Source organism: Lissotriton vulgaris, chromosome 6 (genome assembly GCF_964263255.1).
Source record: "Lissotriton vulgaris chromosome 6, aLisVul1.2, whole genome shotgun sequence".
NCBI lineage: Eukaryota > Metazoa > Chordata > Amphibia > Caudata > Salamandridae > Lissotriton > Lissotriton vulgaris.
Genome location: NC_141694.1, coordinates 874,076,427 through 874,092,429, shown reverse-complemented (window position 1 = coordinate 874,092,429; position 16,003 = coordinate 874,076,427). Strand labels below are relative to the sequence as shown.

At 45.0% G+C, this 16,003-nt stretch overlaps 1 long non-coding RNA gene across 2 annotated transcripts in view; it reads left to right on the top strand.

Moving 5' to 3' along the window:
* Positions 1-16,003, top strand: part of LOC147708101 (uncharacterized) — a 118,683-nt gene that overhangs the window by 64,672 nt on the left and 38,008 nt on the right. For both annotated transcript variants that reach the window (XR_015296637.1, XR_015296636.1), the window contains exons 2-3: positions 3,289-3,363; positions 9,872-9,911. This is a non-coding gene — a long non-coding RNA (uncharacterized LOC147708101). The remainder of the gene's footprint in view (positions 1-3,288; positions 3,364-9,871; positions 9,912-16,003) is intronic.

Genomic DNA, 16,003 nt, shown 5'->3' with positions numbered 1-16,003 from the left:
TCACGGACATCTGTTCATTTCTCCTCCCCCTCCCCAGCCAGCTTCCCCCAGGCCGTAGCAGCACTCCTCCCACACCAGCACCTCCCCTCTCTCTCCCCGCAAACACAGCCTTGCCGTAGTAGCACTCCTCCCACACCAGCACCTCCCCCCTCCCACACCAGCACCTCCCCTCTCTCTCCCCGCAAACACAGCTTTGCCCTAGCAGCACTCCTCCCACACAAGCACCTCCCCCCTCCCACACCGGCACCTCCCCTCTCTCTCCCCGCAAACACAGCCTTGCCCTAGCAGCACACCTCCCACACCAGCACCTCCCCCCTCCCACACCAGCACCTCCCCTCTCTCTCCCCGCAAACACAGCCTTGCCGTTTTTTTTTTGTTTGCCACACATGCATAAAATAGGATTTGATGCACGGGTGATTCATTTGCGTGGCAGGAAGCAGTATTCCGCACGGTCTCACACAGAGACGCATATTCCATTTTATCAAGGGTATCACCGCTTCTACGAAGATCGGATAATTAAGGGGAAATCTCTTGAAATTCGCACGCAGAACTCCCAAGCTACCTTCTGAAGAGGCATCCGAGCTGACTGGCTGGCGGTCGTGAATGAGCTTAATGCTGCTTGCTTTTTCGGACACTTGACGGAAATGAGCTTGGTTAGAAAGCATGACAGTGACAGCCACGGAGAAGCTAAAAAATATCTGCATCTGCCTCTCTAGAGTGTTTCTATTTCCCGCTGGTTTACTTCCATTTTCTTTGCTGTTGTTCTCTAGAGCTCTGTAGATACTCACACCCCATATGCCTGCTCCCCCTCCCCCCACGCCTCGCACCATACTCCCCCGCCGCTCGAGATTGTTTCTATTTCGCGCTGGTTTACTTCCATTTTCTTTGCTGTTCTTGTCTAGAGCTCTGTAGATACTCACACCCCATATGCCTGCTTCCCCTCCCCCCACACCTCGCACCATACTCCCCCGCCGCTCGCCCCCATATGCTCGTTCCCTCCCACTGGTTTTATCTTGTTTTAATAGCAATATACCAATGACTGTCACTTGCGAATTACTGTAGAACCCTAAGCACCTATGAAGAAATATCTGACCTTTCATTGGCTAAAAGAATGCTTTTGTGAAGAGACACCCTACAACAACAGTAGGGCACGAACAGAGCACAACCGATATGTCGCCATATGGTCAGCGTCTGTGGACGCCATGTAATGATTTTATATTGACATTCGGGCCAACATGAGAATCTATCTTACTTTATAATGATATTTCTGAGACCTGAAAGGGATACTGGGGTGATACAGAGGTTAAAGCGTCTAAACTCCGTTCCCAATATCCACTAAGCTGCAAAAAATAATTTTCTTTTACATAATTGTCTCGTTTGCTATTGTGGCGCAGATAGCCATTTGCCGTTTACAGTTACGTTCCCAAGTGGATTTAAGAAGTAATTCGTGGCCCCAGGCTTACATTTGTTTTCCCCACACAACATTTCTGCAGGCACACCATTTTTTTTTCCTCCTTGCCTACTGCGTTTACTGTTCTTCCGAGCTCTCTGGCACATTAAAATGAAATAGCCGAGAATTTCTTTTGATCTTTTTCTTTTGAATTCAATGGGCTTTCTTTTCAGTAATGATGTCTGCAGCCCGCGCTTATCTAGCAGCGTTTCCCGGGCTCCACTTGCGTTCTTGTATGTCCCAGAACACGAGGCGCGTGCGCACAGCTACCTAGAACCGGAAAAGGAAACCCTTTGCGGTTTCTGAGACACTGAATGACTCCTGCGCAGAAGAAACACGCCACTCACCCACGCAACAACACTCACACATGCAACGCCACTCACCCACGCAACGCCACTCACTCAAAGCAACACCACTCACACACGCAACGCAACTCACACACGCAACGCAACTCACTCACGCAACACCACTCATCCACGCAACGCCACTCACTCACGCAACGCCACTCACCCACGCAACGCCACTCACCCACGCAACGCCACTCACCCACGCAACGCCACTCACCCACGCAACGCCACTCACCCACGCAACGCCACTCACCCACGCAACGCCACTCACCCACGCAACGCCACTCACCCACGCAACGCCACTCACCCACGCAAATCCACTCACAGACACACAACGCCACTCACACCCACGCAAGCCCACTATCACACACACGCAACGCCACACTCACCCATGCAATGCCACACTCACCCATGCAATGCCACTCACCCACGCAACAACACTCACCCACGCAACGCCACTCACCCACGCAACGCCACTCACCCACGCAAATCCACTCACAGACACACAACGCCACTCACACCCACGCAAGCCCACTATCACACACACGCAACGCCACACTCACCCATGCAATGCCACACTCACCCATGCAATGCCACTCACCCACGCAACAACACTCACACACGCAACGCCACTCACCCACGCAACGCCACTCACTCAAAGCCACTCACACCCACGCAGTGCCACTTTCACCCACACTGTGCAGTGCACAATAGGTCTCGCAGTAGGAAAGTTGGAGCTATTGGTTTTGTAAATGACAAAGCCCTTTATGTTTTTAAAATGAAAACAAAAATAAAAAGCATTGTTATTTGCAATTGTAATAGCTCCAACTTTCCTACTGCGAGACCTATTGGCAACGCCAGTGCTTGTTTCGTCAGTGCCCGGGCCAAATTGTGATCCCAATCCGACCCTGCCATTACTCCTTGTTGAGCGGTCCCGGGTTGACCAGTATCTTAATGAGCCTTTTACCCTTCCTAGGTCGATTAAATTGCGTACCGTAAATTTGGTAATGATAGCATGCTATTTACAAAATTCCGATAGTGTGATATGAAGCGTTATTATACAAGTTATTAGTATCCATTAAACAAAAACTGCTCCAAAGTGTTCGTTATCCCACAACTTCACACTGTGGAATCATTGTGAGAGACTGGTGGCACTTTGTGTTGAAATGAGCATATAGTATAATTTTCAACCAGAATACACAAATACTTTTCCTTTGATTAAGTGCGATTTACTAATGAAACTGTAGAATCGCTCTTAAAGTAACAAACACCTTTTTGCATTAGGCAAACTGGAAGCATATTATGTTTCTCGCACAACCACAAATAACTATTGTCCTTTTGAAGAGTCTTTCCTCTTTTTGTACAGTATGCTCCCTTTATTTGGCTTTGAGGCCAACAGGGGTTCTCTCCATTCACACTACCTAAAGGTTATTTTTATTGTACATGCAATACACTTTAATTTATTTTATTCCCTTCGTTTATATTAAACAGCAGGAGTTGCAGTCTCTGAGGAAGATGCATGCATCTCTGAAATCTCTCCACTACATGACTGTTAATCTCAATAAGGTAAGTGCCTGCAGCGTTTAGAAATGTAGCTCAGAATATTTGTTTTTATACTCTAAACAATGCATGTCTTTTGGAAAAATGTAAGTGGCGTTCCCTAATTGTGGTTCGTCCCCTTTAGCACTGTTGTGTCCCCTTGCTCGAGGGACACAGGCAGTGCTAAAGGGGACGCACCCCAATTGGGGAACGCTGCTTCTGTTTGAGTCTGTTCACACTCCAGGATCAGAGAGTGAGACCCTTTAAGCACACTAAAAATTGAGTACGATTCAACACCAGATTGGAATACAGGGAATGCGCAGTCCTCTACATATGTGATTTTTGGAAAAATGTGCCATCAGATGGCCAAATAATACAGAATGGTTGACTAAATTATGTTGCAAGAAAGCACACTATACAAACTCTTTGGCAATCTCTTGCTATTTTAACACACTGATACAAAAAAGTGATGCCATTGCTAAAATAAGAGAAAATAAAGGAAAGGTAAGAAGGCAGATTTCATTGGAGGCTATTGCACTCATTAAACAAAAATAACATGGAAGCATAGGAAGACCATTTTATTCACTGTTCCTTTTGCTTTACATAATGAAACTGTAGTAAATAAATACAGGAACTGCTCGTCACTTGCTTGCATATCCAGCCACAGACCCTGTGACACGGACGGCCGGACACCACACATTAATTGTCCGCAGATTCTCATAACAACCAGCTTAGAACATTCTAATCACAACGCCTATTACATAGTTAACATTCTATTGCCTACAGGCTCTAATGACATTGTCATAACTAAACCTACCCCTCTTCCTCCCCCAGACAATAAAAACAAAAAAGGGCGTTTTGGCTTAATGTGTAAAGTCGAAATCAAAGCATGTGTTTCAGTGAATTAGGGAGATGAAGGAACAGAGTACTAATTATCGATACTAGCAAAGGAATGTATCTTCATGATGATGTTAAGAATAAAATTCCGCATACAGCTGTTTTCAATGTTAATTGAAAAGAGATTTCTTTGATGGTGGATTCTGGATTGTTGTTTACTATAATACAGCCAAACATAGTATGATGTCACATGGCTCGATGAAGTGCTCAGCTGATGTGATTTTAAAAGGATATCAAGGTGCAGACATAGGATTTGTTCTTCCGACGACTACGTTTTTAAGGCCGAGAAATAGTTGGAAAGGTCTACGTAGCGAATTCTCGACCACCTTTATTAGGTTGGTCTTCCCAATATGACTTGCACATTATTGTGAATCCAACTGCTGACAACGTGATGGTGGTGAATGATTAAGAGGAACTAAATGTGGTTTTTAAAGATTTTTCCAGCTAGATTTGAGCTAGCCCAAGGTTACTTCCACAAGATTGTGATTTTTAAAAAAGGGGGGGGGGATATACACAGCAGACACCATGCAAGGACGGTTCTTTTGGCAATTGTAACTGAGGTCAAGGTAATTTTGGATCATCTGATTAAGGATGAAATAGTTGAAGAAGTTGAAGCTCCTAGGTAGATCCGATTATTTGAGGTATCTCATATCTGGGGAGGGTGCTAAGCCCAAAATGATATTAGTGAGTGCCATTGTTAATGCTGAGATACCTAAAGAGAGGGACAAGTTATGATCATTCATGGGCCTTGTGGAATATTATTTGAAGTTTGTGAAAGACTTTGCGAACAAATCGGAAGCCTTGAGAATTTTGTTACGGAAGTTGGTGCAAGTTTATTTGGGGGTGAAGCACAAAAGACAGGTTTTCTTGAGTTGAACATTATTGCAAATGCAGGTGTGTTGATTCCATTTCGGATTGGTATAAAAACGATATTGACAGTGGATGCTAGTGCGGTTGCTGTTGAGTTGTCTCAAATGCATTGTGGATGTCAGAAGACCGTTGCATTTGTTTCTCGCTCGTTGATTGATTTGGGGAGAAAATATTCAGTTATTGAGCGAGAGGCATTGGCTGCGACATGGGCCACTAATTACTTCTGTACATTTATTTGGGGAAGTTAAGTGATTTTACCAACAGATCACAAATAATTACTTAATGCCCTGGGTCCTTCTGGGATTGAAAAATAGTTACAGGCATTTGCCCTATTTGGCTGTGAAATGCCTGGAGTTATGACTGCATGGTTTAATACGTCCCGGGTGGAAAAACAAGGTGGCAGATTGCTTTTCATGTTTACCAGAAAGAGCAGCGCATTCTGGTGATTTGGAACTGAGGAAATGGTATTAGGTGTGTTGGATGTTGTAGAAGGTTTGGAAGGCAGTGTTTCTAAGAAGTACTGGATCAAGGCAATGGATGTGGACATTACTATGAAGATGGTGGTTACTTTGATCAAAGGCAAAGCGAGCTGTGAAAGCATGCATCAGAATGGGGTGAGACCTTTCTTGAAAGAGATGGATGAGGTGTCCTTGTGTGGTGATAGGGTGGTGATATGGGGAAATAGATTTGTACCGCTGGTTGACATAAGATCCAAACTAATCCATCCTCATCCTAATTGCTTTATTTGGATGCATGGAGCATCCATAAAAGTCCATAATTATAATAGATGATAACACATTTATTTTAAAGTACTGATATGAGTAATAGAATCAATCAATCATTGTAACTGCGCCATCATATAAAAATAATCAATCAAATGTGCATAGTGCTTCGTTATTGGACAGGGGATTTAAAAAAAGAACCGACATAAAACCGCATTCTTGGTTCGCCAACTGTTGAAGATAATAGAAAGTTAATCTGCATTGTCGTATATTACACTTCTTGATATAAAGGATTACAAAATGACTAGTAAAATTCAAATAAAATTTACAGAAAAAAGTGTAGCAGGGTCTGGGTGGACATGCCATCACAAGGGCAAGCCTTGGCCGCTTGAAGGTGACCCAGCGGATAACATTGCAAATCAACAAGAGTACTAGCTCTATAACCAAACAAAAGCAATCTCTCCACTGAACATGTGTAATAAATTATCCTCCAAGTCCTGGGATGGCCTGAAACACAAATAGGCTATAACTAAGGAATTATCAGCTTTGTTTACGCGGGAGTTATTAGCTGATTTCTCAATATCTTTTTATCCACCCTACAGCAAGAACTAGGGCCTTCAAATAATTGTGGGTGACCCAGGCCATAAAGAATTACCTTGATGTAGGGAAGCCAAAGGATGCTGAGAACCTCGCCACTTGCTAAGCATTCTTTGATAATAAGTTGATTCAGTGCTGCTTCCTAATTCTGCATTATGGAAATCCACAGAAAAATAGGCCTATTTTTAATCTAATCCTCTATATAACTGAGTCTGAGCTCCTCAAGACCTATATTGAGGGAAGGTTGGAGGGAAGGACAAAATCTTTCTGCAGAAACTGTTCTCTTCCACCTGAAAAGCGGTGCTGTTTGCATTGCCCCAAATTTCAGCCCCTTATGTTGTGATCAGGACATATGTTTAAATTGATAAATTTGCAAGAGCGGCCACAGGACCTCCCTCCTGGTAACAATGGGATGTTTAAGAGACCCGACTGCCTGAGAGAATTTCAGCCTTTGAGATGATACATTAGACGCCCAAGAGCCCGAGGAATCAAACATGATCCCCTGGTAGGGGAAGCTGTGGGTTCTATCCAGATGTTTGTCTCCTACTATCATCGAAGAAACATCGATTCTTTTAGGGCCACATGCCATGGCACACTATTTTGCAAAATTAGTGCAGAGTTGTAGTTCGGCTATCAACTTAGTAAAAGCAGTTACTAATGAGTGCAAAGCTCTAAGCATGTGGACCAACAAAACCATGTTGTCTGCATTAAAACTAAGATTGCCATTAGTTCTCGATAAATCGTAGGAATATCTAAAAAGGCTTCACTTAGATGTGGGTTTAATTTGTTAATGAATAATATAAATAACAGGTGTGCTAACACAGCCCTGCAGTACGCCTCTGGTACATTTTAAATTCTCTGGTTAATTCTCTATTTGCCCGTACCTAATTTTGGCAATCCTATTCACATGGAGAGCCACCAGAAAATGTACAAGTACTTCATAAAACCCATATGTAAAAGAAAAGTCCACAGCTTTGACCGATTCACACAGTCAAAGATTGGGAACCAATCCATGAATGTGTGGTATAGTAGGCAGTGTTTAGCAATGATGTAATTACTGATGATAAAATTTAGGTTTAGGCATTGCTCATTCCCTAAAGCCGTATTGGCATCTATGTAAAATGGAGTTCTCAGAAGCCCATGTACAGATCCTATTATAAATGACCCTCCCTGAGATTTTAACGGAAGTGTAGATAAGCAAAAATGGGCATTAACAAATGGGATCCGAGTGATTGCCATTATTACATATTGAAACGATAGTTGAAATACGCCATGAACTAGGTATAGTAAAATAATCCAAGCTACTAAAACATTCATCAATAAGTGTCCCCAAAGGTTGAGCTTACATTTTACCAGGTCTGTTGGAACTCCATCCGTACTGGTGCCTTGCCAGATGTAGTCTACCAGATTGACTCCTTGACCTGGCCCAAGGTAAACGGAAAACTCAATTTGGTATTACTGGGAAAAGCTAACTTGTGATTGGTGAACTTCAGAGTATAAATCCTGGAAAGTGGACCTCCCAGGTAGCACTAGAAATATGACTGCTAACAGGAGACATATGGCACTTTAACATGCGTACGAAAGTTACACTTGCCTAGAAAGTCTTTGGTATTAGCCGCGTAGACTAGCTTTTACCGAAGCTGGGCTACGACTTTAATCCCTCTTTTGTCAATAGCTGTTTTCTCTGTTCTATGCAAAACCGCTATTTGATGGTTCTAGGGTTATCATTAAGAACTACATACAAGTGCCTATTCACATTAGAGCAGTCCTCATTAAACCATCTAGGTGTCACTTGATTTTTCCAACTGGGTTCAGAAAGATCACTTTTAATATGTTCACAAAGGACAAAAAACAAGCATATCACCCAATCAATCCCTCCCTCTATCTCCAGGCATCTCAGAAACGAGTCGCTTTTGCATCTGATTAATGAATCGAGACCATGATTAGGGTTTTGGAGTCTCCAAACTAACCTGAGCACATCTGAGGGCGGCGATGGACTGCTAATACCGGTTGTTATGTTTTCTTCCTTTGATATTGGCAGTAAGAGAGTCACTAGTAGTGAGTTATGCTCACTAATTTGATGTTAATATTGCATCCCTTTCTAGCAGGACTGGGCTGGCCGTACCGTGCATCGGGCGTTTCCCTGGGAAGCTGGAAGGGTGGAGGCTGGTTTTGTAGCAGTGGGGGGCTGCTTTTGTTACTGGGGGCTGGTTTTGCAGTGGTGCTATAATATCGGTCTCCTGTAACAAAAGCAGCAAGCAAGCGTTTCCAGCCTCCCAAGGCTAGGCAGGGTATGTGGCTCGAGAAACGTGCCTGCTTTATGTTCCCAATCTGGCCCTGCTTTCTAGGGATATTAATAACGCCTTTAGAAATAAAAATGTAATCGATCTCTGAAGCACAACCCCTGCCTCTAAAAGTAGATCCAGTATATGCACTTGGCCCTACTAAATCTATAACATTACTCAAGTCCTTTATGTTGTCCCATGCTACGTTGCTAACCGAGCACAGAGTCAGGGCTCAGTGTTTGACCTTGTACTATACTCTTCTCTTGTACTAACCAGAATAATAGAGAACCAAGCTCTCTCCCACAGCAACTGCCCAGAGCCTCCAATGGCTGCAACTAATTTGCCCAAATCCGAAGCTCTCCATGAACATCCATTTAGTTTGTTAATGATAAAAGTAACACACCTTAAGTGAGATCCAGCTGAAATGTGAACGCTCTTCTTTAAGTTCAACAATCTGCCATTCAAATTGATGATCAAACCACTTGTTATGTAACTCGTGCTATTATCTGTGTTATAGTTGCAAGAAAGTAAGCGCTAGTATTGTCAAGTAAATATGTCCTTCCAACTCTATTAATAGTGATGCCAACTTGTTGTTTTATTGAATACTCCTACTGCTCTGCTAGGTAGGCCTTTGAGATGCTTTCAAATCAGTCTTTAGTCAGTGTGCCGATGTTACGGTTGGCATTTAAATAAGACTGATGGTGTCCATCCAGCATCTGGCAAAACACAAAATTATGGTTGGTTTGGTGCGAGGTTCACACTGCAGTTGGTTTGCTCCTGCATATGTACCGCTTCTAAACTATGTATTTATTGCTTTCTGCTTTGTTGGTGCAGAATTTGTTGTGCATTATAATGTTAATTGTATCTACCAGCTACGGTCTAGAGCTATGAAATTCTAGTGTGTGTTCTTCAGCCTTGGACCAAAAACAGCAGTGGAGTAAGTAGAGGTGGGCAATTTCAATGAAACAATAAAAGTCACAACCAAATTACGAATGTTGAAAATGGTGGCATCACAAAATCGTGCTTGTGATTCAATGAAGCAGTCTGACCAGGCAAGCCGTCATGTTTTTTAGATCACGTCATAGTATATTTCTGGTGAAAGTAAATACTGCAGCATTATTATTTTGTCTTTTTACTGATCATCATTTTGCTTTTATTTCACAGATGATCAATTCTGTTGTTCAGAACAGCAATAATCTGGCAGGTTAGTAACCTAATTTTCTGTTGTATATTTTAGGTGCCTTCTTTTCCATTGTTGCCTCTGTAAGTTACGTTTTGCAGTTATTTAGTATATTTCTTGTGACAATACTTTTCGCACTGATACATTGGTCTGCAATAGAAGAAGCAGATTATGGTTTGTGTGAGATCAGTCTACTTTGTTCTGGTGCCCTGTCACATGAACAACGTGGTTACCACTCTAAAATGGCGGCACTGGCGAGGTCCAAAATCTATTAGCCACTCTGCCCATTAGTCCATTTGAACTGTTTACCTGTTATCTTCTGCATCACAGTTGTGTTAATCGCTCATTTGGTAAACTTGACCATGCTAAGTGACATTCATGAATAGCTGTTTTTTCATATCATCCAATACCGTTCACTGTAGGTTTTTCTAATGAGCTTGTAAAAAGTAATTCAATGTTTTACTTTAAGCGGAATATAATTACCAATTAAAGAGCATCACCATACTAAACACATGAACCCCGATGTATCATAAGTACAATTACTATCTAGGTTAATCAACGAGTTCTGCACATTGTATGGAATTTCTAGAGCTTGATCACCAGTGCAGATGTTTTTCACACTCAACATTGCACATTGGTGCCTTAGCATTGAAGGCTTAGTGATGTTTGTTTACATGAGAGGTTGAACAGTTGTGCACCCCTGCCCAAGCTTTATTTGCCATTGTGGTCATCTTGAGTTGATGGTAAAATGGAGTTTCGGATCAGTGCTGATTGCAGAGAATGGGAGCAGTGTGCTGTAGGATCAGAGACTTAAGTAGGTGTGCATCTACATTCTAGTCTAACTGAAATGTAAAAACGTAAGGTAGGAAGTTAGAGTATATCTACACTTACCTCATAAATTAGTCACCAGTTGCTGGTTATGCTATTGTTATTCATTTAGAGGGTATGTGGCACTTATGCGTGTGTAGTGGCCAGGTGTCCACAGGCATACTTGCCCAGGGATCTTTGAGTGAGCCATTGTTGCACGAGACAGGGTTTTCTAAGTGTGCATTTTGCAGGGCCATGAGCTGTTTGAGTCTTGACCCAAATTATGTTAGGACTGTAATTGGTGCACGTAGGGCATAATGTTACGTGTGCAGTTGGTGTTCATAACATCCATTTTCTTTTTAAAATATAATTTTTATTGCCATTTATAGTAATTTTCACGGTACAATCTATGCATTTCCATATCAACAGCAGGGTCATGTTTCCCAGGTCGGGAACGGTCGGCTCAAATTATGAAATCATCATCAATAAACATTCAATCAGCATCTTCCAGAATTCAAAGCGTATCCGCCAACAGTTCTTCAGTCTGTAACAACCTTTGTCTGTCAACTATGATGGTATAGTCCCACTGTAGCAAAGTACTCTGTGGGGAGTCGCTAAGTCTTGTGCTTGCACTATCGCCGATGCTCTACTAAGCCCTGCGTGTGTCACATTTGTCTATATATAAAGCCAAGAACACAAAAGAATAAAAAATGTCCCATACAACAAAAACTTAAGGCATCTAGAAAACAAACCCGACTTAAGCTCAACTGGAGCAACTAGGGGTCCACTGTTCATAAAGTATTTCACTGTAATTCTTTTCCCACCTGGGGGGGGGGGGGGGAGCGGCCCACCATTAGCGAGCTGGATAGCTGGGGTGGGGGGCTAGTAAAGTATCCAGGAGGGTGGCGGGGACCCAGGGGGGAGAACTAGAGACAGGGCTTGGCAGTTTGGGCTGGAATGTTCCCATGAGGTACAGGGACAAGACTGATTTGCATATGGCCATGTCTGAACTGGGGTGGCTTGGTGAGCAAAATAACGATGGATTAAACCCAGATCTGTGACTGGGGGTGAATGTAGTGCCATTGTGCAACATTCCGTCCATCATCTTGTGTGTTTTGCTGTTCACCATATATGGGAAGGGTATGCCCAGACGTGGGTCCAGTGCTCACTAGGCCACTGAAGTCAAGCTATCCTGGCTGAAGACAGCTGATAGCCCGAAACCGGTTCTAGGATGCTTGATTCCGGTCCAGGAAAGACATGGCTTGGCAGTTCGGGCTGGACTGTTCCCATGAGGCACAGGGTCAAGACTGATTTGCATATGGCCATGTCTGAACTGGGGTGGCTTGGTGAGCAAAATAACGATGGATTTAACCCAGGTCTGTGACTGGGGGTGAATGTTTTGCCATTGTGCAACATTCCGTCCATCATCTTGTGTGTTTTACAGGAGAACTAGAGATGCCACGCAGGGCACCCCCATTCCACAACGAGCCCATTCCCATCCCCGCCACCTCGCTTCTCCATCATTTAATTATCCAGGGATGCCTAGACCTGCGATAAGGTGTTGCTTGCCTCTTGCATTATGTCCATTTCGGAGGTATTCGTCTGCGAATTCGAGTCCGCTTCGTTACGCACTTCCCACGCCTCCAGTATGTCTGCCCACGGTTCTGCCAATGGTTTACTCTTTTTTTGTCACCCTGTCCTCTCAAAGCAGTGCCCTCTCCTCTGCTCTAGCCCAACAGGTGACCTCATGTTCCCGACTCACTATTAATGGGCACCTTGCTCTTCTCCACCTTTAGTGCTATTCTCCGTTTTGCCAGTAAGAAGGCCAGATCTACAAATCTATGGCCCACCCGCTTGGATTTGGGCCTTAGGAAGAGTTTCATTAAGCATGCTTCCGGGCAACACCTCAGTTTTCGAGCCAAAATCCCTATTCACCGTCTCCACTATCCTGGTCTAGAATCCCTGGTACTCTGGGCAGGACCACACCATATGGTCAAAGTTGGCGTTCACCGTTAGACACCTGGCACAAGTGAGGTCATCTCTCCTATACACAACATTCAATTTGTGCAGTGTGAGGTAAGTCCTGTGCAGAATATTGAATTGCACCTGTTTAACACCTTGGCTGCTTTGAGTTTTCCCCTCCTATGCTGAGCTTTGATGTTTCCCCATTGTTCATGACGAGCTCAGCTCGTCATAAGCACAGCTCAACCGTGCCTCATGACGAGCTGAGCTTGTCATGAGCAGCGAAGGGGTTAAAGGGTGCATTTCTGGACACCTTAGGGCAGAGGTCTTCAAACTTTTGGATGCTGAGACCCCGCTGTCAACATTTTCAGGAGTAAGGACCCCCTCCTGACAAAAATTTCTAAACCCTGTGTGGGTGACAAGAGTACCCAAGTGACTGCAGGGTGAGTGAGGTGACCATATGAATTTGGGATCGGCTGTAAGTGCAGAGTGAGGCAAATTAATGCACGGTTAGTGATGGCCTTGTTTGAGTGAGCTACAGATTAAGCAGTGAGGGTGGGACAGGTGAGTGAAGTGTCCATGAGTGCAGGGTGAGTAGTGTGCTCATGTGACTGCAGGGTGAGGTACAGGGTGAACAACACAAGTGCATTGTTAGTGCAGAGTGATCACTGTGAGTGCAGGGTGAGTGGGTGAATGTTGTGAGTGCATGGTGATCACTGTGAGTGCAGGGTGAGCGGGTGAATGGTGTGAGTGCAGGGTGACTGAGTGAATGATGTGAGTGCATTGTGATCAGTGTGAGTGCATTGCGATCACTGTGGGTGCAGGGTGAGCGGGTGAATGTTGTGAGTGCATGGTGTTCAGGGTGAGTGGGTGATCGGTGTGAGTGCAGGGTGATCGGTGTGAGTGCAGGGTGATCGGTGTGAGTGCAGGGTGATCGGCGTGAGTGCAGGGTGATCGGCGTGAGTGCAGGGTGATCGGCGTGAGTGCAGGGTGATCGGCGTGAGTGCAGGGTGATCGGCGTGAGTGCAGGGTGATCGGCGTGAGTGCAGGGTGATCGGCGTGAGTGCAGGGTGATCGGCGTGAGTGCAGGGTGATCGGCGTGAGTGCAGGGTGATCGGCGTGAGTGCAGGGTGATCGGCGTGAGTGCAGGGTGATCGGCGTGAGTGCAGGGTGATCGGCGTGAGTGCAGGGTGATCGGCGTGAGTGCAGGGTGATTGGCGTGAGTGCAGGGTGATTGGCGTGAGTGCAGGGTGATTGGCGTGAGTGCAGGGTGATTGGCGTGAGTGCAGGGTGATTGGCGTGAGTGCAGGGTGATTGGCGTGAGTGCAGGGTGATTGGCGTGAGTGCAGGGTGATTGGCGTGAGTGCAGGGTGATTGGCGTGAGTGCAGGGTGATCAGCGTGAGTGCACGGTGATCAGTGTGAGTGCATTGTGATCACTGAGTGCAGGATGAGGGGATGATCGGTTTGAGTGCATGGTGATCAGTGTGAGTGCACGGTGATCAGTGTGAGTGCATTGTGATCACTGAGTGCAGGATGAGGGGATGATCGGTTTGAGTGCATGGTGATCAGTGTGAGTGCATTGTGATCACTGAGTGCAGGATGAGGGGATGATCGATTTGAGTGCAGGGTGATCGGCGTGAGTGCAGGGTGATCGGCGTGAGTGCAGGGTGATCGGCGTGAGTGCAGGGTGATCGGCGTGAGTGCAGGGTGATCGGCGTGAGTGCAGGGTGATCGGCGTGAGTGCAGGGTGATCGGCGTGAGTGCATTGTGATCGGCGTGAGTGCAGGATGAGGGGATGATCGGTTTGAGTGCATGGTGATCAGTGTGAGTGCATTGTGATCACTGAGTGCAGGATGAGGGGATGATCGATTTGAGTGCATGGTGATCAGTGTGAGTGCATGGTGATCAGTGTGAGTGCATGGTGATCAGTGTGAGTGCATGGTGATCAGTGTGAGTGCATGGTGATCAGTGTGAGTGCATGGTGATCAGTGTGAGTGCATTGCGATCAGTGTGAGTGCATTGCGATCAGTGTGAGTGCATTGCGATCAGTGTGAGTGCATTGCGATCAGTGTGAGTGCATTGCGATCGCTGTGAGTGCATTGTGATCGCTGTGAGTGCATTGTGATCGCTGTGAGTGCATTGTGATCGCTGTGAGTGCATTGTAATCGCTATTAGTGCATTGTGATCGCTATTAGTGCATTGTGATCGCTATTAGTGCATTGTGATCGCTATTAGTGCATTGTGATCGCTATTAGTGCATGGTGATCGCTATTAGTGCATGGTGATCGCTATTAGTGCATGGTGATCAGTGTGAGTGCAGGGCGAGCGTGAAAGTGAAGGCGAGAATGAGTAGTGAGTTGTCTGAATGCAGGGTGCATTCCCAGAAACTTGAAGCGTAGGGTTTCAGATATAAGTTAAACTATTGCTATAATGGCATTAATCAGGGATCGAGGGTGGAGGAAATAAATAATGTGCTGATACAGCTCATTATTTTGATGGCTCAGAAATAAGCAGTCATCTAAAGCTGTATTTTTAGCACTTATCTGTGAATACCTAGAACAGCAAATATAAATAGAAAGCACTTTTAATTGTGTGCTAAGGGCTGCCTCAATGATCCATGACTGATAATTAAAGAGAACAAAGACAGAAAAGTCATGTAGTTAATTAATACATACTTTTTTATTTATAACTCTATTTAGTGTCAAGAGCAGGTCTCTGCGGGCTCTTTAAACAACACACGGCAGGCATTTTTCTTTTGGCTACCCAGCTTTATATTTCTTTTCATTAAATGCATTCTCACACTACAGCAGTAAGTGTAAAAATACAAATGTAAGGAATAGGCAGGGTGGGGGGCCTAGGGGGTACTGGAACCATTAAAAAATCTAAGCCTAGGTAACCAGTTAACAAAGGCATGTAAATATGCAAATGGTCTTAAAAGACCTGTGAAAAGCTCGCCGGAGATAAGACTCCAGACACCTCCCAGCCGAGCCCCCAGCAGCGTTAGCTGCACTGCAGCAGCCCGGGCTGAGACACAGGACGGGGAAGGAGGGGGGCTGAAGCTATGGGCCTGGGCAGAAGTGTGAAGGGAATGCGCGACCCCCTTCCTATCACTCCACGGCCCCCCTGGGGGTCGCGCCCCACAGTTTGAAGACCCCTGCCTTAGGGTTACCCGGGACCTTTTCCCCATTCCTTATTATTCAATTGTCTACATAACATGCCAGCCCACCGCTCTTGTATTTGGAACAAAGGTATCCGCAACATCCCAGCTATTGCCAGATACAACCATTTCACCAGATGCCCTGCAGATCCCAGCGTCACCATTGCTTGTAGTGCTGCGTGTGTGGCG